The following is a 21,459-nucleotide window of genomic DNA, read 5'->3' as shown; positions in this document are numbered from 1 at the left end:
GCCTCCCACCTCCCCAATCCCTACTGACAGAGAAGTCTGAGCTGTTGCCTCCACTGTATTTTTTACTTTGACTTCTCAAAGAGCACTCACTCCCTAATCCTCAATAGACTCCTCTCCTTGCCACTTTATTGGAATTTATATTTTAAAACATAGCAGCTTCCTTCCATTCAGTTGTAAATTCTCAGGCTCAATTTCATTTAACTGTAACATGTATCACTATTGATCATACTCTTCTTGATTCATTCTTATGTTCTCTCTTCTCTAAATGTCCATGATGATTGATTCTTCTACTCCTTAGCTCTCTTTTTCTATTTCTTCCAGCTCATTCTAACTGCTAAATATAGGTGTTTCCCGAGATTTTTTTTGTTTTTGTTTTTGTTTTTGTTTTTTTCTCCCTTGGCTGCCCTTCTTCATTTTCCTCTTCATTTTCCTCTCACTTGGCCATCACTTCCTCTGCCCAGACTCAATTATCTCTTCAATTTAGTGACTAAAATTGAAATCTCTAGACTGGTTCTTCATTCAGTATATTTTATGTCCAATATGCTACATATTTACTTGACATCTGAAGCCTATATAATTCATGTTAGTCAGAAACATGAATTTTTTTTTTTTTTTGTCTACCAGATTAATATTCCCAACACCCCTTTAGTGTGTTTCTCCTTCACTTGAAAATCTGTGATGGTCAAGACACAGGCAAAGCCCAATATGTTTAGTGTCACCATCTAAGACATCTTTAAGAGATATGGCAGGTTGGCTAACTCAATGCTTCTCCAACAATTTTCAGTGTGATTTCCTGTCAGACTTTAGAAAAGAAAGATCACATGCCTCAAACTGTTTTGCAGCTGAGGTCTCTCTGCATTTAACTTAGCTTTGAGAAACACACAGTTTTTCAGGACTTAGAGAAAGTAGGAAGAGCAAATGGTAGGCATATGGCTCTTTGGTAAATGTGGAGATAGCTACATGTTGCAATTACCTAAGAATCTCTTCTGTCTGGTCAATTCCTATTTGGGAATGCTGCGCTCAAGTGGCAGCTCCTCTTCTTTTGAACTAGTCTCTTAGTCAATTATGCCAAAAGAAGGGAGGTTGCTTCCTGTGGTGGCCACTGTGGCAGTTATTCCTTTTTCTAAGACTATTTTGCAATATGATTCTCAACTATGAAGTAATTTTGACAGCTCAGCCCAGAACCCCTTCCCCAGACTTTGCATTGATGTGGTAAGATATGTAATCATCTGTTTAATTCCCTTCTGGCTAGCTAGAGTGGATTATGCCATCTACAACTGAATTCTGGCTAATAGACCTTACAAAATTTATACCTAACCTACCCTCTGGATCATATACCTGCTACAAGCCCATATATTAACACATACTCCAGGAAAATTTAGCAACTTGTTATTTCTCTTTTCAACCATTCCATTCCTACTACTGTATCTTTGTTCAAACTATTCCTTCTATATGTCATGGGCTAACTTTCCTCCTCCCTTCAATTTCCATATATTCCAAAGCTCCCCATGCTTCAAAACTTAATTGTTACCTCTTCTATAAAGCTTTACTAATATCCCCAGCCAGAATAGTACCCTCCTTTCTATTTTCCATAGCAGTTACCTTTATATTATTTAACCCTCCCTTTTAGGAATTTGTCCTATCTGTACTTAACTATAAATGTGTCAAAGGGAGTAAAATCGAATTCCTGTTTGTATTATTATTGTTGTTGTTGTTGTTGTTGTTGTTATTTTAACACCCAGCAAACTACACCACTGGTTTTACCAAGAAATATTCCAAATGGCCCCTGTCAATCCAAACCTTTCCCTCCAGGTTAAAGTCCCAATGATAGATAACTTTGTCATTCCTTCTTCATTTAATAGCAGTTGAAAGAGTCATTGTAGCAGTTAAACCGTCTAATGAATAATTATCTTGGATTATTTTGGATAACAGCCTTTCAATTCTGCATAAACTACAAAGTTGTCCTAATAAAAAAAAAAATCAGTATCATAGAAATTGGAGGTCAAAGATACTTCAGCTCACCATCCATTTTTAGCTCTTTCTGGTTATTGGATGCCACATCCTTTGATAATCATGCAGCAAATGTCACAATGGGAGTTTAATTGGAACATTGACAATGTGCAGAAATCTGAATTCATTTTTGCTGAGGGATATGTTTTTTCTGGTATAATAAATATCTTTTTGCTTAAGCAATATATTTTCTTGTTTAAGTGACAGATGGTTGGGCTTGTTACTTTTGCTTCCAGAGAAAAAGTGAACCCACTGAATGTTCTATAGGGTCAAACGCTAAGACTTAGACCCAATTTTGTATCTATTGCATGACTGGAAATACAGTAAATTTTGTTAAATTAGATCTCAGTAAATATTTGAAGTTTGAATACATGAGTAAATTTTTTTAAATGAGGATTTTCCAAGGATGAAACAGGCCAGTGAAGGAGATTTTAGGAAGCAAATGTACCATGCAAAGCAGGGCATTAAAGGGACTATTTAATCTACTGGACATTGAGTTGACCCTTTATCAGGATCACTCATTGCAAAAAAGCACATTTTGATGATTTTTATTCTGGACTAGTTTTGATATATGGAAATAAAAGAGATCAAATAAGAGAATCAAAGGACACGAAGTCTGTGAGAGCACATTGAACATTACTGAACACAATACAAATGTAAAGGAGTCTATGATGGAAATAAAAGTGAGCTAGAAATGCCAGAAAGCAGTTCCCAATTGGTTTCATTGTGTCACTAGCCAATATGAGTCAGCATTAAGTACGATTATGTGACAAGTCTTACCTTCTTTGGGAGTCTAGATTTGGTCCAATAATTTGATGAAGTTTTTTTCATACACATTGATAGAAAGCTTTCTCCATTTATTTGTACTTTTGAGAAACTCTCCTGTATCTAAGTAAACTTTTTGTTCACTTGAAAATTTCTGTTTTGAAAAAAGTTGGTACAGATAGCAAGAGGACTGACACTTTCTTTCCACAAAAAGAGTAGTGATACCTGGGGCAGTATATGTTATGCAAAGTATTCACTTTACCAGCCAAAATGAGAATCCTCATTTTAATATAGTTTCCAGACCATGGATTGAACTGTAATCACCTGCAGGGGGAAATTTAAAGATCAAAAATGTCCATTTGCTTCCTTAACCAAAATCTAGTATTTTCTCTGCTGGAAACTGACTTTGATTTCTCCAAAAAAAAGTTTTGTTACAGTGTATTGCTTAGATCTGCCAAGGGAAAATAGATATTATAAAATGTTAAGACCATGCAACTTACCTAAACAGTAGTTTTTAGGTGAACTTAAAATTCTTATGAAGTAATGAATAATTGTAAGTCATATTTTTTTGGAATTCTTATTAAAATGTCTTACTGGAAAATATGATTTCAAGTGATTTTATTATATATATATAATATGTGAGGCTGAGAAATTCTGGGTTGTTAGCTTTGGTGTGCATCAATAGCATTTTACACTTACTTGTTTTTAGGAGTGAACCTGTGAACCCAAAATATTCAGAGTCTCTACAAAGATCACCTAATATGTAGCTCAATAGATAAAATATTCACATTTGAGCATATGTTATTACTGAATGTATAATCTGGGTTGCTCTAAGCCATTTGACAGAAAAGTAATTTCTTCTAATTCTGATTCTTTTTAAAAAATATTTATGTATTTATTTGAGAGAGAGACAGAGATAGCAACAGAGATAGCTAGAGGGAGAGCACAAGCAGGGAAGAGAGGGTGGGGAAGAAGAGGGAGAAGTAGGCTCCCCGCTGAGCTAGGTGACTGATGCCAGACTGGAACCCAGGACACTGGGATCATGACCTGAGCAGAAGGCAGATGCTTAAATGACTGAGCTACCCAGGTGCTCCCTAATTCTGATTCTTATTACCCTATTGAATAAACTCCATCTCTAACCAAAACTGAGATTGAGGTAATAGGATGATGGAAATTGAATAAATCCTTCTTGAAAAACATTACTCTTCTTGATTATAGATGTCTTGCTTCTCCACTCATCTTGGTCTCCTTGGTCTTTGCTGGGTTAATCTTTTTCTTTTTATAAATCCTTTAGTTAGCTTTCTAACCTAATATTAAAAAGTCTAGATGTAAGATACTAGGAGCAATATAGTATTAATATTTATATGTTTCATTTATAGCTTTTTCATGCTAAGTCTTTGCAAAATCTTTTGGTTCTAAAATAATTTTTGTATTATTAACAAAAAATAATCACATTATTAAAGTTTGATTTTAGATCTTTAAGTCATTTAACTAATAAGAAAAAAGTCTTTGGTATATAACTGTACACACTATGTAGAATGTCAATTAATTACATAGCCATTTATAGGTAGTATAGTCAGTAAATTATTAGAAAGCATAATATAAGGATGAATTAAGCTTATAATAAAATAATTACATTATAGTTGAAATTGTATTTTACTAAGGGATAGATAACAGTCTGAGGGGAGAAACTTAATACCAAAAAATAATAATAAAATCACACAAATAGTGAAAAAAAAAGCCAGATTGATTTTACAATTACTGATGTCTACAAGATACAATAAAAAGTAGAAGATTCTTTACAGGGATGCATAATATTTTTTTCCATATCTGACTGTCAAGAAGGATTCTGTAGGTGCTAAAGTGATATTATGAGACACCAAAATATTCACCATAATCTGATCACCAAAAGATTTATAAATACAGGCTTGAAATGGCTTCAAATAGTTGGCATTATAAGACTACCTAAAGTGAGGAACTCAGGTGAAGTTTATAGAGAAAATAATGAAAAAAGAGTTTTTGAATTTTATATACATTTGTCCATCTAAGGATGTGCATTTGAGAACATCTGGTGTGGAATAGTGTGGAGTTTTCCTGCTGACACAGACAGTGTGATAGTAAATGAAAACAGTTGTGCATCCAACTTCCCTCTCCTGTTTTAATTGCCAGTCTACATCTCTGCTTGGAGAAAATGCACCAGGAAAAGGGTGAGGCCTGGGTCCACACCCACCCAGGCATCATGCAGTGTAGAAGGTCCTCTTTGCCCTTACCATTGCCAGGAGGGGGTCTATACTCTGGGGTAAAAACAGAGTCACCAGCAACCCAACCTAAATTTTACATACCAAAATCTGGCAGATATCTTAAAAGCCATCCCTTTCTAACTATGAGTAAAAAAGTTTGAAAGTGAACAAATTAGAAAATTATCTCTAGTGTCAGGAATACCAAAAAGCTTTATCCCCCCCTAGTAACGAACATTTTAAAGCTCAAGCCCAATTGGTAATAGTGTGGAATGACGGAAGTATTTTAAACGCGTTATCTGCCACTCAAAAGTCATTATCTTCCAGGGGCGCCTGAGTGGCTCAGTGAGTTAAGTGTCTGACTCTTGGTTTTGGCTCAGGTCATGATCTCATGGGTCGTGAGATGGAGCCCCACGTTGAGGCTCCACGCTCAGCAGGGAGTCTGTTTGAAATTTTCTCCCTCTGCCCCTTGCCTCGCGCGCTCTCTCTCTCTCTCTCTCAAATAAATAAATAATTTTTTTTTTAAAGCCACTATCTTACAGAAAGAAAGAACAAGGGTACGGCAAGGCATAGAGCTATGATAAACGGCAGTGTATTTGATAAATTAACTACAAGCAGATCATCCTTGTGTGTTACCTTTACCAGCATTAGTAACCTCTAATATACTATGGAAAATGATTGGAGAAGGAAAAGAATGGAATCAGGAAAAAAACTCTATTAGGAGTCAAGACCAAAGAAGTGGTAGAGGAAATGTAGAACAGAAATGTGATGAGGTAGGATTCAAGCACTATTTTGGAAGTAGAATGATGTAAACTGGTGGTCGTTGGATGTGATGAGTAAGACTAAGGGATATTAGAAAGAAGATTCCAAAAGTTGCTAGTTTGGTGAGCATGGTCAATAGTGATGTTATCAACTAATATAGGAAAAATACAAGAATGAACCAGTTTTGGGGTTGGAAGGAAGATAAAAAAAATCAATTTTAGAAAATTAATTTGGAGGACCTAATTGTCAAGAGTGAAGATGTTATAAATCATTGATATTAGGATAAAGACATTGGAAGGATTGAAATCACTAAGTAGAGGTTATTGGAAGAAATGAGAGGAAGGAAAATACCAAGAAATATTAATGGGTGTGATGTTAGCAGAGGAAAACAGTTCAGGAAGAAAGGATGTTCAACAGCACCACATGATACTAAGAAATGATATGAGATGACATTTGAGAGGCAATTAGATTTTCCAGTGTGACAGTTATTGGCAGTTAGTTTTCAAAAAAAAAAAAAAGAAAGAAAAAGAAAAGAAAAGAAACATGTTCAATTGGTTGTGGGGACTGTTAGCTATTGTAAATCAAGAAGCAAATTGGTGGTTAAAGACTTGAGACAGATTTTGTAAACTGTTTCTTCAAAGACGCTAGAAGAAGATGAGAAGGAAAAAAGTGAAGCCTTTGGGGTGGACAAGACCAAATGAAGTAGGAGTCTGTTTGTCTTTGTTTATTTCCTTCTGCTTTTCCTGCTTAAGTATAGTTTGAGGTTTTATAAAAAATAAGAAAGTAGCAAAGAGGAAATTACAAATTTAGCAAAGAAAGGGGATCATAATGTTGGGAGAGGAAAAAAAAAAAAGGTCTGATTTTAGAAAAAAATAATATTGTTTTGTTTTCTGGAAAGGGAACGGATAGGAAAGGCTTGGTGAATATAGAGATAAGTTTTAAAATGGCATCTCAGCTTTGGTAACCCCCCAAAAAGGCCCTAAGGAAGAATTTAGCTGCAGAAAACATAAGTGAAGCATGGGAAGATAAAGCCAGTATGGGAAAAGAGACAATAAAGGATGTGTTTCTGATCATGCTACAGGCTTCAACCCTCCGAGCGGACTAAGAAATCATATAAATCACACTCAGAATTGCTTCACCACAGGTGGAATATGGGGCAGTTAGCCATCAAATTCTGTCTTGCACTGGCTGAGAGTTGACATCAGAATTAAGTAACTCCCTCCCCCATCCAGTTTCTGGCTGTCTACACCTGGGCTGAGGAAGCTCCCCTGGTTCCTGAGAAAGCCTCCAGGTGGAGCGTGCCTGGAATGAAAGCTGTCACTTCCTTTCAGAACGGTCTTCTGCAGCAACAGGTGAGCTGAGAGTTGGATGGAGCAGATTTGGTGCAGGACATCAGGCTTCTATTGCAGACAGAAAGGGAGATGCCTTTCTTTCTGACAACTCAAGTGCATTACTACATGTAACTTAGATTCCAGTAGAATGATAGTGCCCTTCACCAAACATGCCCCACATGCTGTAAGTCCCCAAGAATCTCTCCCCTTCTACTCTGCCAAAGAATCCTCTACCACTGCTCATTCATTCAAGGGGATCAAGAAGGGTGTCCTCCCCCTGTCTCCCACTGTCCATGTCACACACACTTCCTAAGGCCTTTTATTTCTTCCCTCCCAGTGGAGAGATCTTACTAACATAAGTAAAACAATAACAAAGACTATGCCCATAACAGCACACTTGAGTTATGCTTTGAAAGGTGGTCAATAATAGGCAAGAGAAATTTTTATTGACCTTTTAGGATGTTTCATCCTGGAGAACAGGAAAGATTTAAGGCCTCCTTAGGATAAAGGCCGGGCACAAGTATGTGTTGCCCCTGGCTTCCATTATAGTAGAGGGTACTGGAGAGAGAAGAGACCAGGAGGTCTGAGAAAAAAAGAGGAAGAGATCCTGGAGCGTGCAGGAGTCTTCTGGATGCTTATCGGAGATGGACTCTATATGACTACTGGGCACTTGGCATGGGAGGGAAGGTTCCATTTTGCAGCTCACTGGATACTGTGTGCACAAATTACTGACTAAGAGATCATCCCTCCTCACTTTCTTAGACATTATGGGCACAAGAATGGGTTAAAATTAGTTGCCAGTATTAATTTTATAGAGCGCATGTCCTATGTGCCAGGAGCTACATTGTATTCTGGGACACCCCATCCTCATGTCATTTATAGTAAAAAACATTTAAGGGACACCCCACCTGTGATTCCTTTTCCTGCTTGTCATAGTTCACATCAGTCTTGTTTGCCTCTTAAACATCTTTTACACCTTGCCTTATAACTACTCCTGAGCGCGCCTGGCCTCACCTAACAGATTAAGAGCCCCCTGAGGGCAGAGACTGCTTCTTCTCACACATAACTACTCACTGATGGCCTAAAGGCAGCAGAGATGATTGAATGTGGATCTCATTTGAAGTGTGCAGTAGAAGTCTAATTCTACAGTGTGTCTGACCAATCTGCTCAGCCACATCCAGAACTGTGAGAGAAGGTGCTTTGCGCAAAGGAGTTAACCCTCTTCTTCGTATCTTCAAAGCAACATATTTAATGATCAAAGCCTTATCTGTTCCAATTCCTCTAGGAACAACACTGAAGGTTGAGCTTTAAAAATGAAGGGGGAAAGTTAATCTTTGCGCAGTTGCCTCTAAGTTTGTGGGAATGAATATTCAAAAGGACATTCTTAGCAGAGCATTTCTAACTTTCTGAGGTTGTGTGGTTCCACAAACAGTTATAATATTAGGGAGTAACTTAGGGACTAAAACTGAGTAGAATGATGAAGAACACAAGGCTTTGGTCTCAGAACACTGTTATGTATTAAGTGTATGAATTTGAACAAGTTAAACTATCCGGGCCTCAGTTTCATCTTTAAAATGGAGACTGCAATACCTCTTTCAAAGATCTCTGAGGATGGAGATAATTCATATAGAATACTTCATATACTTTAACAACTGTTGTCATAAATAATCCCTACAATTTTTCTTGATTGGAGATATGACAAATATTTGCCAAATGTCCCTGCTTAAACTTATGACCAATTAGATAATGGAACTTCTCTGAGAAACTAACCTTTTAGAGGAGTTGCCAAACTAAATAATAATAGACATAGTAAAGAAACATACATGATAATGGAGAAAAGGAGAAAACATGATTAAAATATTGTTTCACCTGAGGAATGAAAAGGTCAATATGTTCATCAGAAAATGCCAAATTTTAATTAAGATCAATAGAAAAGGCTTAAAAATAAAAACTTTCAACTTTCAAAATTTCTTTGAGGAAGAAAAAGAGTTAACCAAAATGGTACTGCCTCTATGAAAGAAATTAATCCATGGAGAATTCCTATAAAATAGTAAACATATAATTTCTTCCAAGCCCCTCCTGAAAGAAACCAGAAAAAGTGGCATACTAATTTCTCCTCCCTCTGACTCACCATAAAATCAATCAAACCATATATCTTACTAGATGCGTGGGTTTCCAGAGCAAAAGCAGAAAAAAATCAATTCCAATGTTAGTGTGTGGGAAGTATCAATGCATACCTTAGGGAAGTTACCTAATTGGTACCTGTTCGTCCAGACATGCATGTCTCTACTCAAAAATTACAAAATGAATATGCCAGGATGCTACAAAACGGAAACACACACACATGCTTTTAAGCTTTCATAGTACTTCGCAACCCTCTGATGATACTCATTACAGAATACATTATATTTCAATCAAGCATGCAGTTTTTCATCTCCCTTTTAGACTACACACTACTTGAAAATAAAGACCGTACTTAGCTCATATTTTCACTGTTGTATTTCCTGTTATGCCAACATCAGTACCCAGTACCTTGTACAGCTCAAGAAAATGTTTAAAAAATCAATTTTGTGCCAGACACTAAGCTTGGAGTTTCTTATAGAATATCTCATTAAGTACGTTATTGAATTCAATGTTTTGAAGTGATAGGAGTATCTTTGGCTTCTCACAAAAGTTAAGACAATGCCCTTTCTGCTTTACCCATGCCAAAGCGAAACTTCTTCATAGGCTACAAGTTATTGCAGAGCACTAGTTTTAATATACGGCTGGTAGAGGCCTAACTCCATGTTCTCTCAAGTAAAGTCTGAGCTACAGATCAACTCGTGAGTGAAAGTATTCCTCCTAATTAAAGAAGCTTCTTTCCTAGGTTACAAAGCAGAACATTTAGCATAAAGGAAATGTCTACGAAATCAATCCATTAAAATAATGAGTCTATAAGTGTCATCATGTATCAGCTACCAAATATTGTTTTCCTTTCTAACTCACATGTTATGCGAGATTATGAAAAAGTAACTGGTGTAATCCTTTGAAATAATAAGGAAATACAATTGAAATTAGAGCCTTCTAAATGTGCAAAAGTGTAATATAATCCACAAATAAAATGCAGACTCCTCTCTGTTCTTCCTCTTCCAAAGATAATAACAATTAATAAAAAAAAAAATAATCCCTTTGAATAAGCCTCACTGAGGTACCTGGCTCATATATTTGCAAATGTATGAGAAACAGTTTTTAAAGGAGTCAGAAAATCTCTTTTGTAATGTTACCCATGGTCTCAAAAGGTGAAAAAGTGGTTTCACTTCTATTGGCAGTTGACTCACATGTGATAAACTGAGACTGGAAGGACAAAATTGACACTGGGAAAGGAAAAGTTAAACGCAGGATTCTGAGTTCTGTTCAAATTGGAGAACACCAATGGGGAGACTAAAGCTCTCTCTTTACTGAAGCAGCAGTTTGAAGTACTCTTGTGTGGTATAATAGAATAATTGACCCAATTAGGGCCCTATTCATCAGAAATTAGATTTCTGCAGGTGCCAAGCACAAAGGCTTTTAAGGGCCTTCTCAGCTTCTCACTAGCAACATTGGGAAATTGCAGGCACAACAAAACTGTAAAATCTGCAATTTAATATCTTTCCTCAAGGTATCTGCTGAACCTCACTTTAATTTTAAAGACGGATGAAAAGGACACAGCTTAGGGTCTGTTCCCTTGCCAAGACAGCCCTTTCCCTGTAAGCCTATGGCAAGTCATCCTTTAACCCAGCTTTAAAGAAACACATTCAAAAGCAACAACTGCAGCCTGTGATTGAATATTCACCTTTCACAGAGCATCTCATTCCCAAGTCTGTCCAATTCAGGTCATCTTTTTGGAGGCTAATATTGTATTCACCATTTAAGGGTGTAGGACCCAGAATGGCCTCAACTAGTTCCTTTCGATTTTATTCCTTCAGATGCAATTCATATTACATAGTTAAAGATTTTTTTTTTTTAATTGGGCCTGAGATTCTCAAAAGAAGCACTGATGGTACTTTATGTTTTCCTGTGAGTATCAGATGGGAAAGAGAGAAGGAAAAAACCCTCTCTGAAGATCAAGGGATTGTTGAATGAATTTCAACCCTTTAGTTTTTTTGAATAAAATGTTCCTTTCACTGACATGCTATGAAGAAATTCACTCCCCTGACCTCCCTATCTTTTCCACCTCAAATATGAACACAAAATTGTCTATTTTTTATTCTTCCCAATTTTCTTCCTAGCAGTATTATCTGAATCATAGTTAGATGTGTGTGTTTACTTACACTGATTTCTGTATCTCCCATTAAAATGCATGTTCTAAGGGAATAAAGATATTCTCTTGCTTATTTACTGCTGTATCCCCCATTTCTAGTGCCTAAAAAAATACAAAGCACAGGGTGCAGTCTCAATACATGTTTCTTGAATGAATGAAAAAAAGAAATGTAAAATCAGCACGTTGAAGGTGCACTGATACTAAAGGAACCAACACCCCTGGCCTGCTTCATGGGTTTAAAAGAAATATTTCAGATCCCGTGACTAAACAACATAGGGTTGAGTTTAGTATCAAGCCAGATTGTGGCTTCTCCCTATTTCTCAAGTCACTTCCTCAGCACTGGGTCCATTTCCAGGATAAACATGGTCACAATATGGCAGAAGCAGCTTCAGTCTGCTCTGCTTCACACTAACCCAGAAGGTGAAATACCTTTTAATCTTATGGTAAAAACAAAAACAAAGTCCAGGAAATTTTATCCTGTTGACTCTGTTTAGCCTAACTTGTGTTATAAGCCTTCCGTAAACCGATCTCCATGACCAGGAGGCTAGACTGTGTTGTTGGCTTGGTGTTGGTTGCATGCTTCACCCCCACTGCTAGGGTAGAGACAGCTTCACCCAACGGACATGAACTAGTAGTGGAGAAGTCAAGGTCAATTTCCCTGAAACAAAATCTGAGTGCTAATGCTACAAAGAAGTGACCCCAGAAGGAAAATTTAAAAATGCCAAATATTACATCTGAACTCAAAATCAGTGGGCATCTTTTAGTTACCTTAAACTCTCTGAAGTACATGCAAAAATGTATCATTTCTCCCATTCTGAAATGGTCTCTTTTTCTGGCTTTCACCTGACTCTTACAACTACTTCATATTTCTGATGGTTGATATTTGGTTTACATATTCAGCTATCTTTATGCCACTTTCACTTTAAATGCTGACATGCTCCAAGATTTGTTCTTCTCATCCTTCTGTCTTTACTCTTTACACTCACTCACAGTGATTTAATCTACACACAGAGCACCAACTAGATGGAAGTGCTGATGACTTCTAACTCTTCATCTCCATATCCGACCCTTTTCTAATGCTACAGGTGCTATAGATCTAAATGTCTACTAGATCTCACCACAACTGAAAGGAAGTATATCCCAAAATAAATATCATATCCTCCCCTTTCCTCCAGCTATACTCTGATTGTAATCAGTATAATTTCTTCCTCTATGTTGGGTACACCTGAATGGACACAGCAAAGCCAAAAACCTATCTCAACTTCAAACTCTCCATCTGACATATAGACACCAAAACTTGCCAGTTGCACTTCTTAAATACCTCTACAATAAATCTATCATTTCTTCTCCATCCATGCCATTATTACTACTGCTTTAGATCAAATCATTTTTTTTTTCTTTTTTGCTTACTTAGACAGTGGGGAGAATCTAATAACTGGTCTCCTTCAGTCTTCCTTTTTCCCTCCCAACCATCTTCCATGTTTTTATTCAGAATATTGTTTTAAAATTACAAATTTTATCACGTTTTCAATAATTCCCATTGCCTATGCAATACAGTATAAAATTTTTGGTAGAGCATAAAGAACTGTTTGTTCCATGGCCTTCCCTGTTTTTTAGCCTCACTTCTTGCTTCTCCCTGTAGGCACTCTGCTACATTCACATATACCTCTGCTCTTTGGCATTCATTTAACTCTAATAGTAATGCCCTTCCCTCTTCCGGCTCCTCACCCACTAGGCAAGTCCTACTTATCCTCAGGACTCAGCTTAAGTGCCAGCAGACTTCTCTTGGGACAGACTTTGACAGCTGGGGAGAAGAGAGTAGTCCATGGGCTCTGGTTCGATATCATCTTCTGCAAACTTTTCAAAAGCCATTTATCTACTATTGCAAGTGTTTGTGCATTTTCTCTCACACACTAACATGAGACCTCTCTAAAAGCAAGTGCTATATCTTACTCATTTTTGTGTCCTATAGTCTGTGAGAGGGCATAGTACAGAGCGTAGACATGGCTACAGAATGAATAATAGAATGACGTCTTCTTACCACATGTCAGTTTCCTTTTCATGATCACCAAAATAATCTCCCTGAATTCAATGAAGGCTCCAGACCTTCTTTTAAAGGACTCCTCTAGTTAGGTCAGGCCCACCTAGTATAATAGTCTCTCTTTTGATTTACTAAAAATCCACTGATTATGAACCTTAATTATATCTGCAAAAATCCCTTCACATTTGCTATGTAATATAACACAATCATGAGAGCAGAACCTCACTATATTCACAGATTCCAAGAACACTCAAGGGGAGTGGATTATACAAGGGCATGGGTTATTAGGGTCATTTTAGAATTCTGTCTACCACAGTTGGGCACTTCTAGACTGATGCTTTTCAGTTTTCAACTCGCCTCACTGGGTTGATATCAGAAATTTCACAACCAAGCTGAAATTGGAGGGAGCAAGACAAATGAACTCAAGAACCTAGGGTTTTACCAGGCTTATTACTGACAAATTATTTATTACGTTAATTATTTTTTTTAATTTTTATTTATTTATTTGAGAGAGACAGGGAGAGAGCACAAGCAGGGAGGAGGGGCAGAGAGAGAGGGAGAAGCAGACTCCCCGCTGAGCAGGGAGCCCTATATGGAACTCAGTCCCAGGACCCTGAGATTATGACCTGAGCTGAAGGCAGATACTTAACTGACTGAACCCAGGCACCCCTGTTAATTATTATTTAAATACTTGTGTTAATTACTTTTTAAGTCCATGTATGCATGGTTAGGTAAATTATACATGTGCAAGGAGATTTCATTTTTTAAATAAGTAGCATATTTTTTTCCATTTTCAACATGCTTATATCTTTGTACCCATATTCATAGTTACAATGCGAACCTTGTGAGGACAATAGGAGTATCATATTCACTTTTATATTCCAAGTACCTAGATCTCAATATTAAATTAAGACCCACCAAGTAAACAGCTGTTTCCAATACTGCTTAGTTGAGGTCCTTTGCCTTGTTTGACCTTTGGATCATCTATCCCTTAAAAGATAGAAAAATGAGAAGGGCATCTGATGTATGCTGAAGATACTGCCCAGATGTCTACGTATTTGATGCCTAGTCCCTCTGGCAAGAATGTTCTAGTTCTTTGGGCAACAAAAAGGAAAATATATGTAGGCTTCAGTTCTGACAAACTCAAAAATGTCTTAGAAGCCACTGTTTCTTCAAAACCAGTTGAAGTCAGTGATATCACAGAGTTATTCCTGAGGATTTTTGCTTCTTCAGCAAAATCAGGCAGACAAAGGCCTATGAAATAACACTGGCCTTCCACCATGGAGAAAGCTGGACTGAGTCCTGTGTGTGCTGGGGCTTTGCGTCCCTTTGGACAGTAGAGGCAGCCTAACTTTCAAACTTCCCACAGAACATTCCCTGCTGGTGCAGGTACCATGTCAAAGGGAACGGAAAAGTGAAAGCAGAGAACTGACATGACACTTAAGACACTATCAGTGCCCCAAGTCTCCATAAGCAGTGGCTTCAATAATGAACTCGTTCAGTCTTCAGTGACACATGAAGGAAAAACAGGGACACACAAAAGGAAACTCACAGATATCCTCAGATTCCTGTACAGTAGAAAGGCAGCTGGTGATTGATTAGGGTCACATTTTTGTCATTTGAAGCCAGCTTCATATTAGAGAAACATTTTTTGCAGTTCAAGGACTAAAGCATGTGGAGTGCTTCAGAGAGTCAAAGAAGCCCTAGAAGCGACAGGGGAGAAGTCTCGCCAGTACATGCATGCAACATCAATGTTATTTGGGTAAAAATTCCCTACCCTCTAAGGGCAGGGAAGATCCCCAAGTCCAAATTCATGGCCCGGGGCACTGATAAGTCCCCTCACCCTGTGTGTGTCTTACTTGTGCTTCTTTTTATTTGATCTGGAATCTGTGTAGCCTACTTCATGTTGCCCCTCTCACTTGCTGGATCAGGAGTAAAGCTCTGCCCCTCTCACTTGCCTCCATGAGAAACACCTTCCAATTACATCAAACATATCATGAGTGTTATGGATGTACTATAATTTGTGAAGTCATGAAGCAACAGCTCATAAGATTTTCTGGATTTGATTTGCATCCTTCTTTGCTCTTGCAGTTAATATCCATACATTTGACTTCTCCATATCTGTGTTTATCACATAGGTCTCTCCTTGTCCCATAAAGATCCCTGGGAAATATCATCCAGTCCCTACTTCCCTATAGGGTCCTTCCAAAAATCATATGCCTTACTCAGTTCTCCTGCACTTTTGGAAAATAAATATTTTCCATCTATATTTATGTCTATGAGTCTTTTCTCCCTCCAGAGAAAGTGAAAAGCTTTCATCCTCTTCAAAAAGGGCCCATGATCCAAAATGAGTAAGAACCATTGCTTAGAGTTTATTGCCATAGGCGAAATGTTTAGAAGCCACATTTCATTGTCAAGAAAGATGAGTAATATAACACACAACAGCCCCTGGAAAAAACAGAGTGTTCTCTCTGCACTCTATAAGCAGTAAGCTCTGACTACAGGTTCTCTCCAAAGCAAGGTGACTCTGAACTTTATATCGCTAATCACCATCTTACTGATCTGCCACTTCCTTGCCTTTTCCCATTGCTCCTTGACCCTGTCCAGCATGCCCTCTGGACTCTCCAAACATTATTATTAGTAGTCTTTCTGTTTCAAATCCATGCTCTATCATTTACTAGTTCCATGAATTGGGGCAATTTCAGTTATCTGTAAATTAGGATAACAATAGTATTCACTCACAAGGTATTGTGGAGGTTAAATAAGTAAATGTAAGTGGGGAACTTAGAACACAGCCAGTCTTCACAGTTACCATTATTACATGTCATTCAACGTCATCAACCAGTTCTACCTGAAGGATCTACCATAAAGATACCACTTCTCATGCAGCCCCCTTTAGGAAAGTCCCTCAACTCCCACAGCCAAAAGTCTGGGCAAAGAAACTAGCAGAATGCCAACTCATTAGCACATTTCTACATTCATGTAAATGGCCAATCCAAATGACAATATGGAAAATGATTGAGATTTATTCTTTACTATTTTAAAGAGAAAGATGAAGTTTAATAGGTTGATCTTACAGGAATGAAGGTTTAACTGACATGGAAAGTACGTTATATTATTAAGAACTGCCCAGGAATGAAATGTTATTTGAGGAGTTTTCAGGAACCCTGTCCTGGACACATTGATATGAGTTTGTGTGTCCCCTTTTCCTGATATTATAAGGATTCTTGCCAGACAAGGGACCTTGGACTTAATTTCAAAAATCCTTTTCTGATCTAAAATCCTGTGTATCCTGAGACTCCATGGAATTCGTTCATATTTCAAGGAAAACACATGAAAAACATCAGCAGTTTTATATGCATAACACAGTTTTCATTAATTGGGGTAGGAAGAGCACAGCAGTTTTTGTTAGCCTACCTATCCTCTATGCTTGGCTCATAACTCACCTGTGTGAAGAGGTCCCCTTAATCTCTAACAGTGAAGGGGAAATAAGAGGTTGCATCCATGGCTTTAAAACACTTTTAAACTGTAATGTTCTTTCTGCTAATGAAAGCCAATGGATGACTTCAATATGTAACAAATAAATTTCCAGCTGGAATGATTTCAGTAGGAAAGATAGCAGCCTAACCAATTCCTTGCCTTGGTTCCCCAAAACCCCATGTTTCCAGGGTCAGCCCTTGACGTGGCTTCATGGACCTTCAAAGGTTGTTCTGAGCCAACTGTCAAAGCCAACCAACCTGCGTGAAATGGCTTCTAGACTCTTTTCACCTTTACCTGTGAAAGATATATATGAAATATATTTTTGAAATTAATCATGTTTTATCCCTGTTCAAAATTTTTCTTGTTTGATATTAACAGTCATTTCAGATCAAAGGATTTTAGCATTGAAATTGCATTGTTTTGTGCCTTATTTTTAGATTATTCAGGAAGGCATGATAAAATAAACTGTTCTCTTGGTCTTTTGCTTCCCTCTTTACATTTTAATGGAGTGGATATAAGATATTGTTTGTTGTAGTTTTGAAATGTAGCTACTTTTCATATATAGTGAACATTTCATACATAATTGACAGAATGTCACATGCAAGTAATAGTATATATATAGAGAGAGACCACATCTAAAAAGAATTTAATAGGTGAAATTTGGGTGATTTCAACCTCATTTAAAGACATCACCAGTTTCCAAGCAGTAATATAAGGTGAATATGAAAATAATACTGTGAAAAAGGAAAAGCATATTTTGACTATAATGAACTTCTAGCATTTAAAGAGACTCCAATACAGTATCAAATATCTCAAAATACAATTGAGTTGGGAGGAGTTACGTTCATGAACAAGGGTGAAATCTCCAGATGAAGTATTCAAGGAGATCTATCAGAAGAAAAGATTTTCCAATTTTTTTTTCTTAGCTGGAAATAAAATTCCAAAACTTAACTTATAACCCAGTAAAAGAAAAGTTAAACTAAAAGAGTCACTAGTATAAGTAGAAATAATAAGATGCAGATGAAAACAAGCAATAACACGAAATAATACGATACTGATGAAAACAAATAATTACACGACGCTTATCATGTTCCATGTAAAATTGATATTTCTTAAATGTTATCATAATGTACTTAACACTAGTTGAGACTTTATTAAAATACTCAATTATGTTTAGGGTGAACAAATCAAGTTATCTATGGGACTATAAAGAAAGCCCTGAAGAAAGTTAGAAATATCTGCTACTAACAAACCAGAATGTATCTTAAGATAGCATCTACAGGATGTTCCCTCATTTGACTAGATGACCATTATGGCATTAACATCTGTAATGCCATAGCATTAAATTCTTTAAAGATAGATCCTATGAGGAAAGCAGTATCAATAGAAAAGAGTAAACATGGGCTCTCACAGTTATCAAAATCTTTCCTAAAAAATAACCTCAGGCAAGAAGAAAGTAACTCCCCTTCTGTTCCTGTATCCTCCATTCCCTTCATTAACCAATGTTTTGCAAGAGGGGCTTGCACTCTCTCTGCATTTCCTTAACTATTATGAATGCCTTAGCCTTCTGTAATCTGGAGTTTTCCTTCATCATTCAACTTAAAAGTCTTCACTTCAAGTTACAAATGGCCCTCCAGTGGCAAATTCAACAGGCACTTTTAAATCATAACTTGATTTTGAGCCAGAATTTGAACACAATTTGATTACATGTGATTTTTTATGATTCTACTTTCTTTTGGTTCAATTTTTAACCTTCGGTATTATTTTCACCATTTTGACTGATTTCCCGTTTGCTATTTGCCTCTTAAGGGTAGTGTGCCTGCCCCCAAATTCCATACAAGGCCCTTATCTTCTCTCTCTGTGTCTATTCTTACCAGGCAAACTCTTCTGGTCTTATGCTTTTCAGCTGTCATCCATATCACAAATACCTCAGACAGCCTTGTGTCCAGCCTTGGTTGTCCATCTGCCTTCCCATCCCACTTTTCCAACTACCTAAATGATATTTCTCCGCTTGGATATTCCAAAGGCAGCCAAAATTCAGAATGTCTAATATGTAACTCACATTTCAAAATCCTCCTAGTTATTTTTATCCAAGCTTTCACTGGATGCCTCAATTAGGAACTTTAAATCTTCCTCAAGTCTTCCAGCTACTTTGTCCTTTATTTCCCACACTCAATGGATTACTGCACACTCCTGATCTTCCCAAATTAATGTTTCTACAATTATTCCCTCTGTCCATCTCTGTCTGCCTTATTTTCTTCAGTTGTTCTTGCTCCAAGTCTTACTTTCTTTAATTCATTCTCCCACTGTTAGCTAGAATGATCTTTTAAAAATATAAATAAAGTATTTTTGATCTTTTAACTGAAAATACTCATGATCTCCCTATGATATGCAGGATATAATTCAACATCTTAACCATGGCATACCAGTGCACTCCAAATTCTTACTACAGTCCCTTCCCCATCTTACCTATGTATAGCACACACAACTTATTTTGCTTCTTCAGGTATTTCCCATTCTCCTTTGCATTTTCAATGTCTCTTTAACAGCTCTTCTCATCAGCATAGATACATGCCTATCATAATGCTTTAAATTAAATGCCTATCATAATGCTCCATCTCTGTGCCCCTCTCTGGCTATTAGTTTTTCTTTATTTTCTCTTCTATTTAACTCTGCCACCAGCTATATTAAACAATGTTCTTCTAATGAAGAAAATCGTTGGCATTATTTAGTCCTTACCTTGTATGGATATTCAGCAGGATCTGATATTGCTGGACTTCTCTTTAAACAACTCCATCCCAAAAAGAACCCTTATACATTATTGGTAGAAATGTAAACAGGTCCAAGCAGCATGAAAAACAATATGAAAGTACCTAAAAAAATTAAAAATAGATCTACTATGCAATCCAACAATTCCATTGTTGGGTATATGCCCAAAAGTACTAAAAATGGGATTTTGATGAGATACATGCACTCTCATATTTATTGCAGCATTATTCACAATAGCCAAAATACAGAATCAACCCAAATGCCCATCAGTGGATGAATAGATGAAAAAGACGTGGTACATATACACAATGGAATATTAATCAGCCACGAGAAAGGAAGATATTTTCCCATTCGTGTCAATATGGATGCCCTTGAACACATTATGCTAATAGTGATGTCAGACAGAGAAAGGCAAGTGCTGCATGATATCACTTATATGTGGAATCTAAAAATGTTAAACCTATACAAAACAGAATAGAATGGTGGTTACCAGGGGGTGGGGTGAGGAGTGGGAAAGTGATGGGGCTTAAGGGCAAAAATTTATAAGGAGTAGTCAATAATCTATAGAGATCTAATATACATTATCATAAGTATAGATAATAATATATACTATTAAAAAAAACCCTCCAGCTCCTTAACTTTCATTCTAAAACTCTCATTGCTCTTTTATTTTGGGAGGAGGAGGTCCTCCTTTCTGCATCCGCCTTTTAAGTGATCAAATTACTCAGGATCCTTAACAAGCACACTTCTCGTCTACTTCTGAATCTACATACCAGTTCTGGATGAATTCATCTATACCTATTGCTTTGTCAATCACCTTTTTGGCTCTGATTGTCAAATTGAGATCTGTAGTTTAGTTTTTTTTCTTTCTAAGTTACTAACTTAAATCCCTATAAATTACTTGCTGGACATCTCTACCTGATAAATACTCTACCCCACAAATACCTCAAATTCAGTATGTCCACAAATTGATTCATTGACCCAAATTAACTCAAATCTAGGTAAGGCAGTGCCAAGGCCATCTACCATCAGGCAAAACTGAAACCTGGAAACTATCCTAAATTACTCCCACTCTCTCTCCACCACCATCACCACAGAAAATACACTACCAAGGTCTGTCAATGTTGTCTCCTAAATATTATCACATTTACCATCTGCACCATCTCCTCTGTCTTTATCCAAATATCATAATTCTCTTACCTAGATCAATGTATAGTCTAATTCTAAATTCTAAACTTCATTTCTAAATACTAAATTCTCAGCCACAGTTCTCATGAACTACATAAGATAGAACATGAGAACAGAGTGTAAATGAACAACAATTAAGTTTGTAAAATAAAGGGTGCATCCACTTACTTGTGTATATCATGATTTTAGAGCTGAAAAGAAATTTAGATATGACCCAACGTTCTCAAACAAATGGAGATGGGGAAAGAACTAAAAGATTGTTCTGGCAAGAAAAAACAATAGATAAAGATTAAAGTATATTCTTTGCTTTCTGCTTACAAATTCTTTTTTTTTTTTTTTGGTATAGACAAAGGAAATAACACAGAAAGTTATATTGAAAATACTATTACCCAGGTAGCCCATATTGCAAATAGAGGGGGGAAAGCGGCATGATGAAGCATCATTAATCTTAGGCCTCTAACGAAAATTCACTCTTGTGGATTGGGCTTGTTTCAAGAGGAGTTGAGCTGAGAACCTTTGTTAATGTTTTGTGTACTGGAAGATTTGTGCTATGGACTGAATGTTTGTGTCCTCCCCAAATTCATATTTTGAAACTCT

The 21,459-nt window shown here is 36.9% G+C and overlaps 1 long non-coding RNA gene across 18 annotated transcripts in view; it reads right to left on the bottom strand.

The window, feature by feature from the left end:
* LOC123789238 (uncharacterized) overlaps positions 1 to 21,459 on the bottom strand; it is a 685,069-nt gene that overhangs the window by 523,928 nt on the left and 139,682 nt on the right. The window contains exon 3 of one of the 18 annotated variants that reach the window (XR_015723993.1): positions 19,645 to 19,778. The exons of the other annotated variants lie outside the window; for them this stretch is intronic. This is a non-coding gene — a long non-coding RNA (uncharacterized LOC123789238). The remainder of the gene's footprint in view (positions 1 to 19,644; positions 19,779 to 21,459) is intronic. 18 annotated transcript variants of the gene reach the window in all.

The sequence above is a fragment of the Ursus americanus genome, chromosome 3, assembly GCF_024610735.1.
Source record: "Ursus americanus isolate L20-20 chromosome 3, mUrsAme1.1.p, whole genome shotgun sequence".
Classification (NCBI taxonomy): Eukaryota; Metazoa; Chordata; class Mammalia; order Carnivora; family Ursidae; genus Ursus; species Ursus americanus.
This window is presented reverse-complemented; position numbering and strand designations above follow the sequence as displayed.